This window comes from Artibeus jamaicensis, unplaced genomic scaffold (assembly GCF_021234435.1).
Source record: "Artibeus jamaicensis isolate MK-2021 breed Jamaican fruit bat unplaced genomic scaffold, CSHL_Jam_final contig_76, whole genome shotgun sequence".
NCBI lineage: Eukaryota > Metazoa > Chordata > Mammalia > Chiroptera > Phyllostomidae > Artibeus > Artibeus jamaicensis.
This window is the reverse complement of record NW_026521954.1, coordinates 10986406-11009432: the sequence shown is the minus strand read 5'-3', so window position 1 is coordinate 11009432 and position 23027 is coordinate 10986406. Positions and strand designations below refer to the sequence as shown.

Below are 23027 nucleotides of genomic sequence, written 5' to 3'. Positions count from 1 at the left end.
AACTAATTTAACTGTGCATGTGTAATACATGTAATGACATAATATTTGGTCACTGTTGTTAGGGTTATTTCTTGATATATAGAGAATGAGTTGAGTCAGACCAGAAGCAATACAATTTGAAAAGAACAAGAGAAAATATTTGACTCTGTATGTTCTCTGATACCGTTCCTCTTACTGAGTAGTTCCTTGGTTCTCTACAATGATTTCAGATGTTATAAGGATAGTCTGATGCCTCTGGTCTTCTTAATGTATCAAGGTCAGGTTGATTATGTCTAAAAATGTTGCAAGGGAATAACATTCTTTTCAATACCCCTGACACCCTTGAATCAGGAACATCAAGCTCCTACTCACTGATAGAGACAGAGCCTTGCTCCTCACATCTCAGCATCAGAGTGGCTCCTCTGGGTTTACAAAATCCCAGAAACCACGAGGCCCCAAGTTTTATGGGAAATCACTGATGTGATTGATACTTCTGGTTTGTCAATGTATTTTCCAGTAGACATTCATTTTCATTTAGTTTTAAACACTGATAACTTTGTAAATACCGGTTCTACAATGAGCAAAGCACTTTATAATAGAGAATAAAACAACGATTTTGACTAGACATGTGTCTGCCATGATACTATTTTATTTTAAATAATGGCTTAAGTAGATTGGGTCAGGTAGAGAGTTTAGTTGATCCCCATAGAGTAAACTATTCCTCAGTGGAAAGCCGTATGGTGAGGAATCACTGGAGACTATGGTGAATGAATATAATATTTCCAAATCTGTACATTAAGATGAAAGAAAAAATATTGCCAGAGGCAGTTTGCAAAGAAATTACATCTGGGTGCAGTGAAGAGAATCCTAAGAGGGAAAGGTTCATTCAATGAGTGAGCTCTTTAGGGGAACTATTATTTGATTAAGGAAGCTATTTATTTAAATAGAGTGTGCTGTAGGACTAGTTTAATCCAGGCCCTGAAGGCTACTTTAATGGGTCTGAGAATTACTTCTGCAAAACATACCTGATTTTTTGATCACTGCAAATTCAATCACAGAGGGTAAACCATTTTACTGCAAGTCATCTTCAGTTTCTGGTCAAGTGGAGAGGTTATACACTAGAGGAGTTAGGAGTATAAGATCTGGGTCTACTTCCAGATAGCCTTTATTTTGTTGTTCCATCCAGAAGATGTTAGGAGAGCTAACTTATTGAAGAACTCCAGCAACTCAGAAGCAATGGGAAAATAATATTGGATTTAAATGAGCCTCCTGAGAAATCCACATCAGCAAGGAAAGAAAAAAATAAAATCAGGAATCTCTTTTAGATGTAGATGCTACCTCTGCTATCAACTTGATCAGTGGGGTTAAAGAGTGAGACTTCTGTGGACTAACCTACACATTAGTCAACCAGTTCTGACAAACATAACGTTATTGAAAACTGTTTTAGTTTTTATTTTTGTAAAGGTATTTTAAAATTTATTTTTAGAGAGGGGGGAAGGGAAGGAGAAAGAGAGGGAGAGAAACATCAGTGTGTAGTTGCTTCCTGGACACCTCCCACTGGGGACATGGCTGGCAACTCAGGCATGTCCCCTGACTGGGAATTCAACCAGCGACCCTTTGGTTTGCAGCGAGCCTTTGGTTTGCAGCTCACACTCAATCCCCTGAGCCACACCAGCCAGGGAAGAAATTCTTTTAATCACAAGAGTTGAGAGTGAATTTTTAGAGCTAAAAGAACATTGAAAGACTACACAATGACCAAAGAATACTGGCTATCCACAGCATCTAAAATGTTCAAAAGTGATCATACATAGGACCTTTATCTGTCTTAGGTGCCCTACTATAGCCGCACTGGTTGTTTATATTCTCTACCCTTTTCAGTTGGTATCCAGGCTGTATCAGTTGTTACCCATTTTTAATATCATCTTGGTAATGAGAGATTCCATTTGTCTTTAAAACTGACAACTTGAACATGTATTTAATGTAAAAAAAACAGCACTGGAAAGCAAACACTATATTTTAAGAACAGTTATATTTCCAGAGGGAGACTGAATTGTGAGAGAGAATAAAAGGGGAAGAATCAAGTTGGCCCCACACATTTTCTTACTGCTTTGACTATTTGAAATACAGATGTTCATCCACATGCACTTCTTGGTTAACTATAAGTTTAAATATATTTTATACCATAAAATCTATGAGTAAGAAGTATGCAGAATTATAAACTATACAAGTTAACTCCAGATGTTAAATAACTTATGGTTTTTTTCTATGGGGAAATAATGAACAAAATCTTCAAGGATTTGGCATGTGACTCTGCTTGGTGACCAGTGATTTAATTTGTGTCTCCTATGAAACAGTAAAAGTTGACACAGCTTCTTTTCCAAAGGGAGACTCATGATTTATACACACACACAAATTATTGATATATGTGAGTATTATACACTCATGATTCATATATATAAATCATGATATATTATATTTATATAATATAGACTATATATAGATAAATATTTATATATATCTGTATATACTAGTGTGAGGAGACAGAGATGTTCTTAGTGAGGTTTATGAAACTAATTTCTCATTCTCCTTTTCCATATCATACTAAAAACTACCATAATTACCAGTCAAGATTGCTTCATATAAGTCTGGATGAAGAATGAGTTAGGACATTTTGACTTTTATAAAGGTGTACAGATAAGGTTTAAAGAAATTGAACATGTGATCAAAAGCTGTTTTCAGATTTCCCTTGGACCCACATCAATAATTCACAACCCACGCTGCTTAAGGATAAGACTGGGCATGGATGGATAAGCCAGTTTTAGAAAATGCACATTTGTACTTGTTTGGGGTGATCTTCAGATAATACAGTGGAAATTATTGGTTCCTTAGTAACTGATAGAATGGTACACTGTAAAGATTTAGGCTACTTTAGAGTATACCCAGGTGGAAGACAGATACACACATTCATTCTTTAAAATTTATCTGAATGTCCAAAGGTGTGCAGTGATCTTTCTAATGTGTTTTGTAAAACTTAATGTTGTCATATAGTGTATCACCTTTTGGGATTGGTTTTTTACACTCAGTATAATTTTCTGCTCCTGATTTTTAGCCTAATTTCCCCCCTGGGCCTATATCTCAAATGCCTTCATTTACATATATATTTTTTTCTGAAAGTACTATATATATATTTTTTCTGAAAGTACTATAGTTTCACATTTTGGATTTAAATTATGATCCATTTTGAGCCCATATTTTATAGGGTGTAAGAAAATGACCCTTTGCTGAGAAAATACACCTTTGCCAAAAAATCAGTTGGCATATTTGTGTGATGCTATTTTCTGAGTTTTCAATTTTTTTCATTGATCTGTGCCTCTATCCACCTGCCAAAGTCACCACAGTTTTGATGATCTCCAATGTATAATAATTAATGAAATCAGGTCAGTTGCTTTATCCTACTTTTTCTTATTTTTAAAAGTTGTTTAAATTGTTTTTTTGCTTTTTCATGTAAATTAAGAATATTCATATCTATATTGGCAAAGATACTGATGAGGATAAGGTAGGAATTTTGTGAAAACTGTATATCAATTTCAGAAAAATTGACATTTTTACTAATTTAAGGCTTCCTATTTCATGAATATGCGATGCCCCTCCATATGTTTATGTTTCATTTGTTTCATTAGCATTTTACAAAGTTTAGCATAGAAATCTTGCATATATTTTGTTTGATTCCCACCTATTTCATTTTTCAAAGCAATTACATATAACATTATATTTTAAATTTTGGTGTCTATTTGCTTATTGCTAGTATTTAAAAATACAATTGTCTTTTGTATGCTTACCTTGTGTCAGATAAACTTCCAGAACTCATTAACTTGATAAAAGAAAAAATATTAGAGCAATATTATGTATTACTTAGAGAAAGTAGCCTATGAATAAAGCACAAATCACTTCCGCTAACTTGGAATTCATTGATTATTTAAACCCTACCTGACATCAGAATGAAAATGCTCACCAAGGATGTAAAATAACAGTAAAGCATTTTGTAGATGTTAGACAACTCACTTTTTAGGTGGAAAGACAGGAATTAAATATGCAAGTGAAATAAATATATAGAACACTAATGTTCAAATATTGTAAGTTCCGATTCCAAAGAGAAAGAAGGAAGATGAAATTGAATTTTTAAAATAATATGGAAAAGCTGCAGAGAAGGAGGAATTATATAAGTTGTTTACATAAGAAAATATAAATATCATATAACAAATAATATCAGATGTTATTACAGTACTGAAACATATAATATGAATGTCAATATTCAGATTTCTTATTGGACTTCCCAGAGCACAGTGAGAATGTGAAAAGCTCTATACTGAGAAACTGATAAATTCTATCGATGAGAATACTGATAGGTATTTAAGCAGTAAGTGCCTAAAACATTTAATTTATTTTTAAACCAAACATCATTGAGGTGAGTTTTCATCTTTCTTCTTAAATATATATTATTGTTAAATAATTGTTTTAGTAATTGCATTTTAAGAACCTGTCAAAGCTTTAAATTGTACTATAAGAGTAGAATGAGTCAAAAATTTTAATTTGTAAAATTCCATGCTTGAGGCACAATACTACTTTTTAAAGAGATAATTGTAGAAAGGCAATAACATTTCTAAGGTGGTTTTTTTTCACTCACAATAGTCCCTTCTTCAAGATTTTATTACAGATAAAAATACTAAGGAAATGGGCTGTCAAAGTTTCAGTGAAACAATACCAAATTTTTAAGTATTGTCTCTGTATGTGTTCTTATATTGTTAATTCTCCAAAGTACAAAACCATTTTTTAATCTTTTCTATATGACATAAATATAAATGCTTTTTCATTTTATCATTTAAAATAAGTTTTAAAAATAAAAATTTCTTATGACATTTGAAATAATTATATGGGTATGATTTTTTCACTATGTCATTATAATTGGATAGGATAACTGAATTTTATGAGAACAGAAATGAGAGGGAGTAACAATTTTAGAAACTATGTTTAAAAGGAACAAAAAGCCAAAGGCAAAGAGGTGATACCAGGTTATTTCTGTATTTCTATGTTATCTTCTTCTCTCATAATTTTCTTCTTTGTTACTGTAAATCAAAAGGGTTCATACAAGAATCATAATGCTACCAATTATGAGCAGAGGTCCCAAAGACCAATTCTTGCTGTTCCCAATTTGTTTAGAGACCTTTGATTCATCATTAAATCCCACAGTGTCAACTTTCTCCTAAGCATGGTTGATGAGGATGATCGTTACATTAGTTTATCATACAATTCCGTTCCCTGTGAATACAACATCATTTATACATTTTGTTTACTTTGAATAAATATACCTTTTTATCCAAAGTCATTGGGTTGTAAAGTAATCTCTTGGAGGAGAACACAGTTACATAACAAAAATTCGTAAATATCTGGTATTTAAATCAACATACCTGGACACTCTATCTTTCATGTTGAAAATTGGCAATCACTGTTTCACTGAATCATCTTAAAGAACATATTTGTAAAAAAATATGCTTTAAAACTGGAAGCCTTGAATAGCTCCTAATTCCTAATATAGTGTGTTTTGCCTTAGATGTGAGCCACATAATTACAGGTAGAGTGTTGTGAATATAGAGAATCTTCTAAGCAAGTATGTGGTTACCATAGCACAGCAACAGAGAGAACTAAGGATTTGGTCCCTAGTAACTGTTAGGTTCTTAGTAGGTCTGCATCTGTGAGGATGGCCATCTGACCAGGTGCAGTACCCAGAAGTCAGCGCCTTGCCAGTAATCAACTGAGTTAACTCATTTTTTATTTCTTAATTTTTCCCTTTTAATCAAGTTATGGATTATTGTTTTGTTTAACCTGCTAAGGCATTTGTTACATTTATTCCTTGAATGTAGAGGCCCTGAAGTAACAATGAACTTATTTTAAAACTCAAATGTAAATAAGGAGTTTGCACCATTTATTTTTTAACTCCAGCATCATAGCTGCCAAGAATAATGCACACAAGATCCACACCTTTAAGATGTGACAAACTTTTTGGCTTAAAATGTATTCGCCAACTACCCAAAGGGGTCAGGTTGCCACTTCTAATTCCATCAACATAGAGATTAACTAAAATAAGATTTAAAAATAAAGCATTTCATATTTTTCTATTGACCAACATCAAGGACTTATGCACCAGAGTGTGCGAGCCCATTCTTTCAACTTGAAGAGGAAAAGGGTCACTTCTTAAATATTTTCAGTCTTTTTTTGTTTATCACATAAGTATAACCTTAAAGGCATATGCACATACATGTGCCATTCAAATACTCAAAAGATTTTTATTAAATATTTATTACTTGGAGATTATTCACACTAAGATTGAGAAAATGTAGTGGTAACTTTATTTTTGAATTTAAGCCCATGAATCATTTAGCTCTCATGCTGAATAAATTCTATCAAAATATCCTTTAGGTACCAGATATGAAGTCAACTTTGACAACTTCCCAGATGGTAACAATTATTTTCCTTAATCTTCAAATAAATTGTTCACCACAAATAATAATGTAAAGAAACACATATACCTACCATCAAACTTATCAAAGAAAAATATTGATACTTAATATCCTAACTTATGCTTTGCTTATCATGTTTTTCATACCACTGACCTTAATTCTGTTTTTATTAGTTTCTTAATTTTTATTTTTAAAAATATTTTATTTATTTTTGGAGAGAGGGGAAGGGAAGGAGAAAGAGAGTTAGGGAAACATCAGTGTGTGGTTGCCTCTCACATGGCCCCCCACTGGGGACCTGGCCTGCAACCCAGGCATGTACCCTGACTGGGAATCAAACAGGCGACCCTTTGCTTCACAGGCCCATGCTCAATCCACGGAGCTACACCAGCCAGGGCTAGTCTCTGTTTTTTTCAAAAAGTTTTGTGATTATCTATATAGCCCTTAAGATTATAGTGTTTAGTTTTCCTTGTTTTGACCTTTACGTAAATGATATCATGCTAAGGCAGTCTTCTATAACTTGCTTTTTTCCCCATTCAAACTTACCTTGGTGATTACATCTATTTGATTCATATAGAGAAATTACATTTAACTTAATTGTCGAATATGTACTATGTTTATCCACTACCTGGTTTATATATTTGAATCAGTTTAATATTTTTCTCATGAAAAACAATTCACTACAAATATTTTTATATGTGCTTTCCAGCATATTAATCAATGACCTTCTGGATTTATTAAAATTATATACATTAGTCATATAAATATAAGTTTTTATTTGAAATTGGAAACAAGGCTGGGATGGTTATTTACCACTTTTAATTTAAAAATTTACTGGAATCTGTAATCACTAAAGTAAGGCAAGAAAAAAGTCATAAAATCAGGAAGGAGGAAGTAAATTTTCTATATGCAGAATTGTGTACATAGGAAATTCTAAAGACGTCTCCTACACTGCCCAAAGAAGGTAAAGGTGAAATTTTATTTTATTTGTATTTTGTTTGATCCCATTCTTATAACCTCGTTGCTATGATATAACTGCTGTACTATCAAGCATTTAGTGTGTGGCTTAAAATTATCAATACACAATTCTCCTTTCTCTTTCTCAACTCCCAAACAACTAATATATAGACGCATAAATCAGGTGAGAGTGAAATGTCATCTTTGTTTCTGATAATTCTCACTTGTTGACATATCTCAGCACACGGACCAAATTCTCTAAAATGCACTTGTTCAGTGTGCCTGAGCAGCAACCAGAGTTTTGTAAACCTCCCTTCCAAGAGATATTTGAGACACTATGGGATATGTGCCATCTGAATGAACAGAGACACCTTTGTCTGAGGACAAATATGCTAAGGGCTAAGCTACATGTGATTTTAGTACTCTATCTTGCTATGAATTTTATGTAACATCTATTCTTACTGCAGATACTTCCAAAACCAAAGACTCTCCAAGATCACATGATGATCTTAGAGAACTTCACATGATGATCTTGGAGAACTTCACATGACCCACGTTCCGGAGCTGTTTGCAGCAGAGCCTGGACACATTGTAGAGCCTTTTCCTGTCCCAGATACATTTAAGAAGAGCAAGATTCCACGTCATCAAGTAGATGGGCTGAAACAGTATAACTAGAAGTGGAATGTAATTTCTCCAGAACCATTCAAGTCCTAACAAGTGCCACACTTGCTTGTTCCTGTTGGGCATGCTTTATGGGGTAATTTGTCTTCTACTTTGGAGGGAATAGACCCAACCACAGGACCTCCAGAAATGTCATTGGTTTTTAAAGGGACAGTTTCTCAGTCTTTGTGGAGTTCATTTCCCACCCTGTGGAACACATGTGTCTCACACTAGCCACCCCTTCCTTGTCCTGCCCAATACAAATAAAGTCACATAATGGTTCATTGTAGTGGCCTCTGGGGTATCCAGAAGGTCCAGATCGCTTCAGATTATATATATAATAGAAGAATGCAGGAGAGTTAACAGTCCTGAGGTAAACCAAAATAAATACTACCTGTATTACATGAGTACAACCTACTTCTGATCCCCTTTTGTAGTTGAAGTTGAAAACATTTAACGAATCAATGTCTACCTATCATGTTCGTGGTACTGTTTCAATCTGCTCTAACTCTGATACCACATCTACCACAGCAGTTGTGACTGGGGACACTACTTGGTTGTGCCTACAGTCCATGGTTCTGGAACCCAGCCAGTATCCTCAGAGGCCAGACAGGCAAACTCTCTAGTTTGCCTATACTTTCGTTCTTAAATGTGGACACTCACTTTTACTGTCCCCATGCCCTATGATGCTGTATAATTTTATATTTACTATCGTGTTTGGGGAGGAGGAACTAATTTTAAAACCTCCCGTTGATCTTCCTCAGTATAATAACCCTTACACGCAATCAAGAGACCTGATGTGATGACTATCCAAGCATATCAATTTTGATTTTGAACTCAAGGGTTGGGGACATGACCAGTGGGGAAGTCCATGGATCCACTAGATGCTATGAATGAGACTTTAACTAGAATCTCTTGTATTACTTTGTACCCTTAAGCTTCCACTCCAATGCAGGGCTATAGAAAACTTTGAGTCTTTAAAGTCTCAAACCATGTGTCCAACAACCCTCAAGGTGTCGGAGCAGTCCCACTTCCATAGTGTATAACTACCAGAGTCAATGACCACGGATCTCTTTTTAGAAGAAATGGGCAGATATATATTATTTTATGAACATAGCTATTCTTCTGTTATAGGACTCTGGATCAGAACATGGAGTAAGTTTTGGAAGCTTCTTGTTATTGGGGTGACTACCCTAACCCCTAATCTCACATCTTTGTTTTGTCTTTCTCCCTCCCTTCCTTCCTCCCTCCTTTTCTCCCTTCCATCTCCCTTCCTCCCTTCCACCTTTCCCTCCTTTCTTACTTCTTTCCTTCTGTTATTGATGTTAAATAGCACCTTTGTAGGTTGCCCACCCATTTTGTCTCTAGGAAAGACATCTCCTTTATGCTCTGTGAGTTAAGCCCCCTTAGCTGTCCCTCTGATTTCACTGGTTGTGGCCTTCTGGCTTTCGGAAGTTAACAAAAACCTGCCACAAGAGTTACCAAAAAGTAACTCACTCATATTAACTCAAGATAGTGTCATGCATGTATATTTCAAAAATGTTTTATTTAAAAAATTGAGTTGTAAAATTACTATTATTTATAATTTAAAAAAATTTTATTTATTTAGTTTTAGACATAGGGGAAGGGAAGGAGAAAGAGAGGGAAAGAAACATCAATGTCTAGTTACCTCTTGTGTGCCTCCCACCAGGAACCTGGCCCATAACCCAGGCATGTGCCCTGACTGGGAATTGAAGCAGAGACCCTTTGGATCACAGATTGGCACTTAATCCACTGAGCCACATCAGCCAGGGCTATTATTTATAATTTTTTATTTTAATATAATATTGCTTACATAGGAGAAATCTTTTGTAAAATTAAAAGTTCACACAACAGTGACTTAGGAAGAGACCACCAAGAACAAACATAATTAACCTGAAAATATATACAGGGTGGACAAAAGTAGAGTATACAAATATAGAGTTTACTCTTATATTATTATTTATTAATTATTGCATTACTTGTTTCACAACAACTTTAAAGAACCTATTTTTGTATCCCTGTGAAGTTCTATACAGATGGATATTTTGTATTATAATAATTTTATATCTAAATTAAAAAATAAAATTACCACATTAAACCTATGATTTCATTGAAACCATGATTTAGAGTTTACTGAAAACTCCAGTTTTAAGTAAATATGCCAAAACATGTTTTAAAAACAGCAATATACCATTATGCAACCACAAGTTTTATAAAGTAGAAGAACAATAATTTAAAGAAAAATATAAGGTAAATGATGTAGGTACAAAGAAATATTTGTTAAACATATGATTTAATTATGATTCAGTAATTTTGTTTCTGGTTATATATTGCCTCCTTTCAAAAAGGAATTATGCTTTTCATTAAAGTCATACCCCCAAATATGTTGCTAGAAAGCTTATACATAATAACCCCAACTGAAAACAATTTAAATGGTTATGTCCACGAAGGGATTCAACAGCACAATGGATGAGAACAAGCTATTCTATTCATTAAGTATGGATTTTTTTCATAGACATATTGTTGGAAATAAAAGAAGCCTGACACCAAAAAGCGCATACTGAATGATTCTATCTATAAAAACTTCAAAGAAGGCAAAAATAAACTTGGTGTCATAATTGAAGAGTGGTAAGGAATATGGACTCAGTGGGTAAACCAGGGAACTCAACAGGGTTGGAAATCTCTGCTCTGACCTGAGTGGTAGTTATACCAGTCCATGTGTATTAGACACTCACTGAGCAGTATATTTGGACATTTGTGCTGTATAAAATCACACTTCAATAAAAAACTAAACAGAAGGCTATGACGATGAAGATGACAACGATGACAGCAACCGAACAGTTGGCTAATTGGGGAGAAAAAGAACAATTCAACCTGCATTCTCATTTTATGAGTAATAAAACTAAGAAGAAAAGAAGTTTAAGTGTCTTGTATAAAGGCATGCTATAATTTAGGGAAAGAACGCAAAGTTCCTGTTTACTCTCTCTCTCGCTCTGATATTCCCATGATAGGCACTCTCCTTCAGTCCTTTTATTTTTTTTAAACTTTTAAAAATATTTTTATTTATTTACTTTTAGAGAGAGGGGAAGGGAAGGAGAAAGAGTGGGAGAGAAACATCAATGTGTGGTTGCCTCTCGTGAGTCCCCTGCTGGGAACTGGCCTGCAACCCAGACATGTGCCCTGACTGGGAATCGAACCGCGATACTCTGGTTCGCAAGCCCGTGCTCAATCCACTGAGCTACGCCAGCCAGGGCTCCTTCAGTCCTTTTGCACCATGTATGTAGATTCAGAGAAAACAATAGACTAGAGAGCCATAAGAAACATGGTTTTTGGTATTGGCTGTAAAAAGGAGGATGGCAAATGTCACATTTTTGTCTTACATCACTGAATAAGAGCAAAGCATAGTATGTCTGCTTTTTGATTGCCGAGTTTGTCTATTTAAAAGGGTCCTGGTCAGTGATGAACTGCACACATGTTAAAGGAAAGGGGTGTTTAAGGAAGGCCAAAAATATGGGAACCCTAATATATGCCCCCAGGAAAATATGGAGGAACTAATTGCTTTTTTGGGGGGGGTCCCAGTTTTATATTTGGCTGAACTGGCTTCAGGACTAACCTCAGTCTTCTTGGATTTGCATCAGCGCTGTTCTAACTGTTCTGCTCTAAAAATCCAGGTTTGCTATTTTAGAAGAGCAAGCTACTATTTAAACATAATTAGAGAATGTGTTGGAAACAGCCTCAAGGACTAAAAATCCAGCATGTCATAAATGTCCAGCATCAAAGAAATTCAACCAGGCAGTTACTCTGATGTGCTACCTAATAGGAAGAGAATTGGCAAAGAGAAATAATTTTCATGACCTCCAAAGACAAAGCAAGAATGTAGAAAAAATATCGAGCATATTGCATTCACCTTCTTTTCATATTTAACAGAAGGACTCCGAACATTTAGAAGCTCTAAGATTACTTCATAGTTAATTTAACACCTTGATAATATACTTCTCCTTTCAAATTATACTTTGTCACTTTTTTTACATCCTACTTCCCTAAGATAATCAATTAGGTTGGCAATGGCAACAGATGTTAAGCTTGGAGTTTCTTTCATACTGACTTCTTTATAAAATACCAAATTCTTAAATAATTTTTATTTAATATTGAATCCCACAGAAAGACCCAGGTGTGGTTTAATAACAATGTAATTCATCAAAAGAGTCTGCTTTCTTATGCTGGAAATAAAGGTTTTTCATAATTTGACTTTGAAGGCAAATAGCAACAGACTTTAAGAGTTGGAAGGAAAGGTTAAGTATATCCAGAAAATTCTCCTGAGCACAGTAAAAAACCACTACCAAGCTTGAAGTATGCTAACTTTTCCAAGGCTAAATACCTCATTGTAAAGGTTATTCCTTATAAGACTAATTCTTAGAGTTGTCTGACTCTATAGTAATGCACTTACCACTTTGGAATTGCCAGGTAAAGGAGAAAGAAGCATAGGATTCTGAATTATGTAGGGAAAACTTTTAACATGTATCTCCCATATGGTCTCTTCTGTAGGGACTTTTTAATACATTAACCTTTATTTTGATATCAAGAATGACATCTTGTCAAAGTCTTTATCTCTCTTCTATATCTATATCCCTTAAAACTTTGATTAATAGGGAGTTAAGATCTAGAAGCCCTGATGAACTAATTTTTTCTGTGTTCCACTTCTGAGAGAAAAGTAATTTGTTAAGAGAAAAAAAGAGGTAATTTCATGGATTTATTGTAAAACCTTAATTTTCATTGTCTTTTTCAAAGCAGTGAGTCTCCTTACCAGACCTTCTATATACCAGGTATTGTTGAAGATAAGGGAATTTGAAGACCACTGCCTTCAAAATGTTCAAGTCCAACAACAAAAACAGGTATGTACGAGTTATATAGTTAAGGCACAAAGATTGATTAACGCTACCTGGAGAAGAAGAAGGGATATGTCAGAAAATTCTAAATGCGAAAACCAATTTTTCTAACATGTCCTACTCTTCTCTAATTATGTTACTTTTTAATTTTTTTAAAGATTTTATTTATTTATTTTTTTAGAGAAAGGGGGAGGGAAGGAGAAAGACAGGGAGAGAAACATCAATGTGTGGGTGCCTCTTGCATGCCCCATACTGGGGACCTGGCCCACAACCTAAACATGTGCCCTGACTGGTAATCGAACCCGTGACCCTGCACTTTTCAGGCCTGCACTCAGTCCACTGAGCTACACCAGCCAGGGCTAATTATGTTACTTTAAAGTGATTCTGAAACTTTGCAAGATCATAAGTCACCAAAGATTAAATGATGTTCACTTTGTGCAATGGAAGAAAAGTATATTCAATAATAATTTTATACTATTAATAAATAACATGGGTAATAAAACCAGTAATTATCTAACAGGAAAATTGATCAAGTACAACCTTAAACTTCATATACCCGTGAAAGGTTGTCTCAATGTAGTCAAGACAGTACCTCTAACTTATGCAATTTTTTGATTTAGGAAGCAAATTTATGGTGTATAATTTTAAATCAACTTTTTTTTTTTTTTACTATACTTTAAATACATTCCCAGGGCAGTGTATTTCCATGCTGATGATGCAAATGAAATATTAGTCTTATTTTTTAATTTTCAAGTAATCAAAACTCCTCTGGGCTGTAATTAATGTTTATGCCAGTATATATTAATAATAGAACAAAATCTTAAAGTGTATTGCAAGCTACTCCTAATCTTTATTCTAAGAAGACAGTAGGACTGTAGTGGGGGAGAGAGAAGTTGGGTAACCTACCCTCTCTCCACTTTTATTTCTCTCTCTTCTACATTTTGCTACCAGCACTGTATAGGGCCTCAGGGTAAGGGTGAGGGGAAAGAAAAAAAGGAGAAGAGTATAGGGATCAGGAAAGGAATGAATGGGCTGGCAGGAACCTAAATGTTTATTTTGGCTGGAGAAAACTTTTAACGTTGACTTTTTCTTACAATGGTGTTATACTGAATTTCTTGGAAATTCACTCACATGCTTAACTGCAGAGCATTTCACACATGCATTCTCTTAAGGACTTTTCTCTCCTGAATGATTTATATATTCATTAACTATCAAGCACCTAGAAATCCCTTTTATTAGTTTATGCTTTGTTATAGAAGATAGCAATAGCTAACCACCAAGAGGTGTGTTCTGCTCCCAAATGGAGAGTTGCTTCTTGGAAGTTGCAACTTAGCCAGACATTACATTTTGGGACACCCCACTTGTACTTATGGGGAGTCATGGGATAAGACAAGTCCCAGCACACAGCATTTACAGAGCAGAGAGAATAACTAGATATGCCTTTGTCACCGAAGGAGGGCTCTGAACTTAACAAACTGGGTAGCATGAGCCTGCCTCACCAGGAAGCTGCAGCTTCATGCCCCAGAGGGTCATAGAATTTCTCAGCTAAGGACTAACACTCCTCCCTTCCCTCCCGCAGTACCAGATTGTGGTGGCGGGGGGGGGGGGGGGGGGGGGGGGCAGGCATGAGTGGCACAGGAGGAAGTGCTTGACTAAAGAGGCCTGTCTAAATAGGGTGGACCTATCAAAGGCTCAGGAAAGTTTGGGAACTTGATCGGTTCTTTTCAAAAAGCACCTGCTCCATCCCAAACCCAAATAATACTACACACTATCAGAGGAACAAGGGCGCTTGCTCTCGCTTCCACCCACTCAGTAATGCGCTTTCCTCATTTGTTCATGTGTTCTCACCCAGGACCACTTGATCCTGTGGGGCCAGCAGCTACCAGGGCTCACGGCATATGGGCGGGCTCCAAAAGCACTAAGCATTAAGCACTAAGTTTTGAAAGCAATAAGCTTTAAACTCTGGACACTGGCTTTTGCTTTGACCTTGCTGAGGACACAGTTGGACTTTTTTCATGGCAGAATAGAGGGAGGGAGGAATTAGAAACCCAAAGGTCAGCTTCTATTTTCACCCAAATAAACCACGCCTCATCACAATTTCCTGTGTGTGGGTCCTTGGGATGCTTTTCTCATGATCCCGTGGAAGAGCCTCATTTCCATCAGCAGCATTTAGCAAGCCAGCCAGGAGGAGAGAGAAGATGTGGACATGGATCATGGTGAGAGCTTGAAATCCCACTGCCCAGGCTGGGGATTTTGTTGACCATTTCTCTTTCTTGCCTTTACTGATGCTTTTGTGGGTTTTCCACTTTCTTTTCTCTGCTCTCTGTTACTACCACTTCAAACTCAAATCCAGAATCCTCCTCCCCTGCACACCAGCTTCATGGGTGTGAGTTAAGGAAACTCAGCCTCAGCCACATCCACTGCCCATGGACTGGTGTGCAGTTACGGCAGGGCCTGCTTTTCTGTACCTTCTCCTGGGGTCTTTCTGGTAGCCCCAGAGAAGCAAAGCAGCCACACTCTGTTCTTAGTGAGGTTTCCAAGCTGGCCGCCCATGCAGGGCAGGAAGCTGGTTGGAGCTAAGGAATAAAGAGTGTGGCGGATTTGCACACATCCACTGCTATGGGTTTTGCTTCTAGTTCGTGAAACCTTTCTTCCCCATTTGCCATTTGTGCACACCATTCAAACATGCAGGAGAGGGGACCTTTCTGAAGTGCAGTGCCCAGCTGAGCTGTTTGCATTGTGGGCACACATCTCCAGTCCCTTCTTACTCCCTGCATCCATCATGGTTTGCTCAGGTCCCAGGAGCAGCCAGCTCTCTCACACCAGTCACTGGGGGGACCTTAGGGTGTGACCAGCCCAGCAGCTTCCAGCACTCCTATTCTGGTCTCATCTACTGCTCCATTTCCTGGCTCCACACTCATTGCTGCCTTGAATGTTATTTCTGGGGTACTAAACCCCAAGCACACACAACTGCTACATCCCCACCCTCAGCAGGGACCCAACCAGGCACACAGAATGGGGGATTTCCCTCAGCCAATGCCGAGCCTAGCCAAGCTGTGAACCATACAGGCACACACCTCAGTTCCCCTCTGGCCTTTTCCTGACAGATTCCTGCTACTCAGATGATGTAAGCTCCCTGCCTCCTGCAGCTAAGCAGAAGCACAGGCCTGCTATCTGTGGCTCAGACCACACTCGGGTCAGCCACCCAGAATGAGGTTTGGGGATCCCCCCTCTTCTGGCAGTCACTCAAGCCCCCAGTTGTATGCATTGAGTACAGCTATATGTATGTTTGCAGCTGAAGGCACAGCCTCATGGCCTTAAGACCAGTAAATCTTAGCTTCTCCTACAAGCAGATCTCCTTGTCTGTGCTTCTAGGACACCAAGCTCCTAGTTCTCATTTATGATCTTACAGGTATACCTAGTAAGTATGAAAGCCTAACTGATCTTGGAGACTGACTAAATGTTTATTAATCCCTCCCTAGTATAATTGGCCAATATAATTGGCCCCAGGGTCCCAGGTGTTAAACCTCTGGCTGGACAGGTTAATGGGGAATACTCCCACCCTTTCTAGGGGAGGCTGCCTCCACTTCGCAGGCCTTCTAAGAATTGAAGATGCCAGGACTTGTCCAACTGCTGAAAGTCAGTTAAGAGTTTTTCTACCCAAGAGAGTGGGAATATTAGATTCTACTCGTACAGGCAGGTATGAGGGAGGAAACCACCAGTGCCCAGTAGATAAGGCCAGAGTCCATCAGAATTGCTCATGTGGAGTTACATAAACCCATCTAAACATTGCTTGATCACCACTGACTTTGGGAAGGCTTCACATCCAGACAATTGTATTGTTTCATTGTACAAGCTGAAGCCAGCAGGTGAGAGTCATATGCCAAACCTAGGCTCTGGTGACCCAAGAGAAGAGCTAGAGAAATGCGGGGATGCTCATATTCCCCCCAGGTACCCAATATCTCCTTTTACAAGTATGAACATTTTCTCTCACAGAAGACATAGGCAATACAGTCTCCATCCTCAGTCCCTCAAGAGAAGTCTCTTTAAGGGTGCATACTTGACACCCTTACTTGACATACTGTGCATACTTGACAGCTGGCAGAAATTTTTTCTGCATTCCTCATGTAAAGGGCTCATACATAATTGGATTTATGAAACCAAAGTCTACCTTTGTAATGCAAATGACTGGTCTCCAAGAACTCTTATCTGAACCATCTTTTGGAAGGCAGGTTTCTGAAAGGAGCTATCTGAGCAAATCAGTTGAACTACGTTCACCTGGAACTTTTTAAATCAGTGAGTTTTGCTTAATAATAACTGTCTTATGAAAGTATGTCTCTCAAAAGTTTGCTAATAGAGAAGCCTATGTTTGTGAAAGTTATGAAGGGTGTTTGTCAATCTATGAAATACTAACTACTTACCTTTTAGTTGTCCAATGCAGCATTGGAGTTTGGTCCTTTTCACTCAGTTAAAAGGACAAGGGTTTTCCTTTCACTTTATATTTTTCTTCCTACTTGATCCCCCCAGAAACTGTCAATTCTTAATAAGTGAGTTGTGGCAATATTATTCTTTGCATGAATTCAATAAGAACAACTTCCAATTTGTGGTTTTATTAACCACGACTTTGGAATGTCCAGCCTGAAAGAGACACGCCTGGACTCTGGATATCACCAGAAAGCCACAAGGAATTGAGATTTACTTTCAAAGCTAATGAAAGTCCACTGTAGAAATGACGTGATATCTTGTATGGCCATGTGGTTCATGGCAGTCTTTCAAGGTAAGGAATGAAGGTTGCTTTCCTGACAGATGGCAAAAAAGGAACCTCAAGACATTTTTTTGTCTTTCTTACATGGTATGGGCCTCACTTTAGAAGCCCATCTGCATTATGGTCTGAAATAAGACTCAATTGTTTGGCTGTACTGACATTTTTTTTAGGACTGGGTGGTTGAGTTGGTGAAGTATGGGACAGTCTATTGGCTTCGCTTGAACTACTTTCCCTTTTGTGCTCAAATGGTTCAGACAGAAAAGGCCCAGTTTTCCAGGAGAGATACCTTAGACTGTCCCCCACAGTGTAATTTTAGTTAAGTGTGGTGAACAAGGGGCTTTAGACAGTTGTGACACGGCTTCCTTCAGGCATCCATTGCTCTGACTTAATCCAGGGCACTGTAGCATGAGCCCTTACCTCTCTCTATCACATCCTGTTTGTTGTCTCTCATCAGAATTTAGTTGCTATAATTTGTTTAATTTTTGGAGTATGCCTTTTGAACCTTCTTGTCAAACTTGTCATGCCCAGAACACAACAAGGATGCTAACTTGTTCAGCAGTGCCATGTTCTACGCATTGCCATCATATAGACAGACGTAGCATAGGTTGTCTCCCACTGACAGCCGACTGGCCCGGACTTTGCAAAAATCCCTCTTTCCTGCTTGAAGATTTTCCTTCCCTTTTTGCTTCTTTGTTCCTTCAACAGCTAGAAAGACCCTGTGAGCCTGGGGATAGGCAGGACTATGCCTTTTTGACAGCAAAAAGCTGTTATAGAAGGTGACATGTTCTTTCATTTACCACTGTGAGATCACAAGGTCTTCAGAGGGTAATGTTACTGTTGGCAGTCAACTATTTATTAATAAAGGAAAGGGAGCAGAAGGAATCAAACATTGAGCTTAATAAATTGGGAATCCTGAGTTTGTTTGCTTCACCAGAAAACTACAGCTTCACACCTCAGGGGATCACAGCGTTGCTCTATGAAGCAGATTAACACTTGTCCTTTCCCTCATTTGGTACTGGATTGTTGGGGGGCCCAGGGGAAGGTGCTTGGCCAATGGGGCCTGTTGGTCTAACTAGGGGGCGGATGTATGAAAGGGCCATGAAAGCATGGGGAGCTGATTGATTCTTTTGAAAAAGCACCTTGTCCATCCCAAACTCAAGCTAATATAAACCCAGGGGAACAAAGAAGCTATCTTTCTTTCTAGCTCATGACTTGCACTTGTCCCATGCGCATGTGTCCTCTCTCCATAACCATGTGACCTTAGCAGCCACATCCCAAAGGTCATGTGGAGTCCATATGCAGGCTCCAGGCGGGAACCTGAATACCTCAGCAGGTATTTAATATCTGTTGTTAAAGGTCACAGCTGGGAACACAAGCTAAACTGGCTGGGCGATGGACTGAACTGGGCTCTAGTATGGTACTGGATCTCTGGATGTTGACTCTCTTTCTGGCCCTGATTTTCAATGGTGGGATAAGCAAAGAGGTGACCCAGGGGAATGTGACGGCATTCCACATGAGTGAACAATTTTGCCACACCCCAATCTTCATGTATGGGTTCTTGGATTGCATACCTCATGATTCCAGGGAAGGACCTGATTTATACCTCCCCCAGTGGCCAGCTGAAAGGGAAGAATTTTAAAAGCCTAGAGTAGCCATGTAAGAGAGAGACATTGTATTCCCAAATGACTGCAAGGAAGAAAGTCCCTTCCTACCTTATTGGACTTCATATGAACAGAAATAAAATTCTGTTTTTGTTAGGTCTCTGAAAGTGTAAGGCTTATGTCTTTATAGTAACAACAAGCATTGCATTAACTGAAACATCCCACCATGAAACTCTCAAGTATGAGGTCAAAATACTGTTATGCCATCTGTTTATTAATCATGGTCCAAATCTGGTCTAAGGCAAGCGATCCACACTACTGGCCTTGACAAAGTTTGGGCAAGGCTTTGACCTCCCCTTTTCCCAGCTGTCGGTGCAGCTACCAGCTGTGTTTTGGTCTTCCAGGATACCAGGTTCGAGTCACAGGTGACGTCACTCTGACCATAAAACTGAAGGGCATAAATAATCAGCTTTCCAAGTGGTCTCCCGAGAGCTATTTATTTTTACCCCCTGTTCCCAGGCAGAGGTTTCAAGAGTCACAAAGCCTCCTTTCTACCTGCGAGTCCTTGGCAGGTGACTCACTACCTACTTCCAAATGTGGTGTCTACTTCTTGTGGGCTGCCAAGGACACTTCCATTTCAACTGCCTTTTGTGTGCACAGAGCTCTTTGCAATAGTCAAAACATTATCATGTTTCCTTTTGTTTGATCTTATAACAATGTCTATAAAGTAACTTAGACTCGTGGCAAAGAAACAACCTCTGCAAACATGTTTGGGAGATAATTGGCTCCCAAGATTTCTTGTCTGCCAGTTGAACTTTCTCAGAATCACTCTCAAATGACTTCCATGAATTTACATTATTCATGGAGTATTACAATAAGAAAAAATGAGGGACACAAAATTTCTGAAACAATGTAGGTAACATGTTTTCCTCCTTTCAGCCAATGGTGAGTGTGTTAGAATAGGTGTAAGAAATTGAAATGGGGAAAAATGTGGCGGGAGAAAACAGCCTAATGTCACGTAACAGGATTATATTTAAAAGGTACTCATTAAATTCCATAGTGTGCCATGAAACCTAATGTATTCTTTAACTTATCCTGTATAAGTTAAAGACTTCCTTTTAATTTGTTGTAAGGAAGTATAAGTAGTTCTTCTCAATAATTTGTATCTTATAACTGATTTCTTAGTATCTCAGGGGGAAGAAAGGTTAACCACCAAACAAAGGGTAAAAAAAAAAATGCAAGTACTGAGCATGGGAAATCATAGCAGGAGAAGATATAGGTCTTCTTGATTGTATTGAAGTGTAATCCTCAAGGGATCATCAATTAATGTGGCAAAACCCCCAGCATTAAGTTCAAGGACAAACTGCAATGAGTTACACAATGCCAGGCTCCTGATAATCCCTGCAATGGTCTCTTCTAACCTCTCCGCATCTTCTCATTTCATTTTGTTACTAAATGAGGACACAAACACCTGTTCCAGCAGCAGGTGGCATTTGTTTATTATGGCCTTACCTGCTGGGTTTTAATCAGTCTGCAGCTTTAGGAACCCGCTTAAGTAACGGTTTATAGGACCAGATTTTTAGAGTGGCATTTTCCAAGAGGCAAAGTTTCATACAACACTTTTATCATACACAAAACACCATAGAAGTGGCTTTTATTCCTTCATCCTTCTCCCCTAACATTTAGGGCTACTAATTAGTGAAGCATTTCACGCAGCATTGGAAAGCGAAGCTTTATTCTTCTGCCTTCAGGGAGACTCTGTGTTATGTGCTCTCATTACAAGATTCCTGTCTCTATAGAAGAGACCAACCACCCTCTCGCTGCTTGTACTACTTCTGTTTTGTAAGTCTCAGAAGGAGTGTTAAGGCAACTTCCATCTTAGTGGGGAAGGAAAAAAATAGAAAGAATCAATATGGAAAAAACACTACATCTAGGTGAGAATGACTCTGGGTTCTCAAACTACATAACAACTCTTTAAAAATACACAAGAATTTAAAAATGACTTAAGTACAATGGGGTAAAAAGAAAAAAGTTATAAGATGTGAATTTCCTTCTTTATGACACAGAGATTTTCTGTAAATGTTGTTCTTCCTCTAAATGTTTTTTAGAAAGCACGTGTCTTTTTTACTTTTTTTTTTAGGAGGGAGAGAGTGGACACAGTCTCCCACTATCACAAATTATGCAGAGTGTCCCGTGTTTGGAGAAATCGCAGGGATCAGTGAACCTAAAGTGCAATGGATGAGTCTTGCTGGGAGAAAACCACCTTAGTGGCCATGGTATCTCTCCTTCCAGGTAAGTATTGTTCCACTTTATTTAAAAAACATAATTTTATTTATTTATCTTTACAGGGAAAGGGAAGGAGAGAGGGAGAGAAATATCAATGAATGGTTGCCCCTTGTGCGTCCCCTGCTGGGAACTGGCCTGCAACCCAGGCATGTGCCCTGACTGGAAATAGAACCCCAATCCTCTGGTTCGCAGGCCCATACTCAATCCACTGAGCTACACCAGCCAGGGCTATTTTCTACTTCTTTTGAAATATGGATGTCATTCCCATTAATATCAGTAAACATTTATGCAACTGATGACTAAAACAATTACGATATATTAATTATTCTGAACCTCTTCAAAACAGTGACACTTTCACTCATATTATACTCAGTGCTTAACAAATATGTTACCAAAAGTAGACTCGTAAAAAAAATCTTTTTGAGAAGTGAGTGAACGAGTGTGTGATGCTGCTGTCACGGATCCACCTCCCTCCCTCTCTCTGTCTCTCTCTCTTCCCCCTCCCTCCCCCCTTCTCTGCATCCCTCTCCTTCTTCCTCCCTTAATTATGGTCTTTGCTCTGATCCCATCTTTCTATAGAGACTTTTTTTTACCTACAACAGTTATTACCTCTGTCATTATTTTACTTTATTTTTTGAATAGCATTTATTATGCCCTGACATACATTGTTCATTTGTTTGTTATCTCTCCTAGTTGATGTAAAATTTATCAGAGAAGGGCTTTAATAATTTTGTTCATCGCTTAACCTCTCCAAAGGACCTAGTGCATCAGAGTTTTTGTTAAGGGATCAATAAATACTGAATATAAATATAAATGAGTGAATATATAAGTGAATAAGTGAATATATAAGTGAATTAGTGAGTAACTAGATTTCATTATGAAATGTTTTGAGAAGCTCTTCTGTGCAAGGAGGCGAAATAGTTAAAAATTAAAATGTATGTTTTTTATTTTATTTTAGAAGAAAAATGTGTATTTGCCTTCGTTGGTGTAGCTCAGTGGATTGAGCACGGGCCTGCGAACCAGAGGATCGTGGTTTGATTCCCAGTCAGGGCACATGCCTGGGTTGCAGGCCAGTTCCCAGCAAGGAACACACAAGAGGCAACCATACATTGATATCTCTCTCCTCTCCTTCCTTTCCCCTCTAAAGATAAATAAATAAAATATTTAAAAAATGTGTATTTAAAAATGTTTATTTTTTTTGTGTTTCAAGCAGGATGGGCTAGTGGAGTAGAAGGACGAAGAAGATCTGTTTCCATGTCCGTATGTAATACCTCCCAAGCCCTGGGCCAGTTTCCAACCCACCGACAGCCCACGAGCTTTCCCTCCTCCCCTCCTCTCACCAGCATCTGTGACTGATTGT

General features: G+C 37.9%; 1 non-coding gene across 1 annotated transcript; it reads right to left on the bottom strand.

Annotated features, from left to right (window-relative positions):
- Nucleotides 1-21522: 21522 nt before the first annotated feature.
- On the bottom strand, nucleotides 21523-21681 carry LOC119044315 (U1 spliceosomal RNA). Its single transcript, XR_005081580.1, has one exon. It is a non-coding gene; the product is annotated as a U1 spliceosomal RNA (small nuclear RNA).
- Between the last annotated feature and the right edge of the window lie 1346 nt (nucleotides 21682-23027).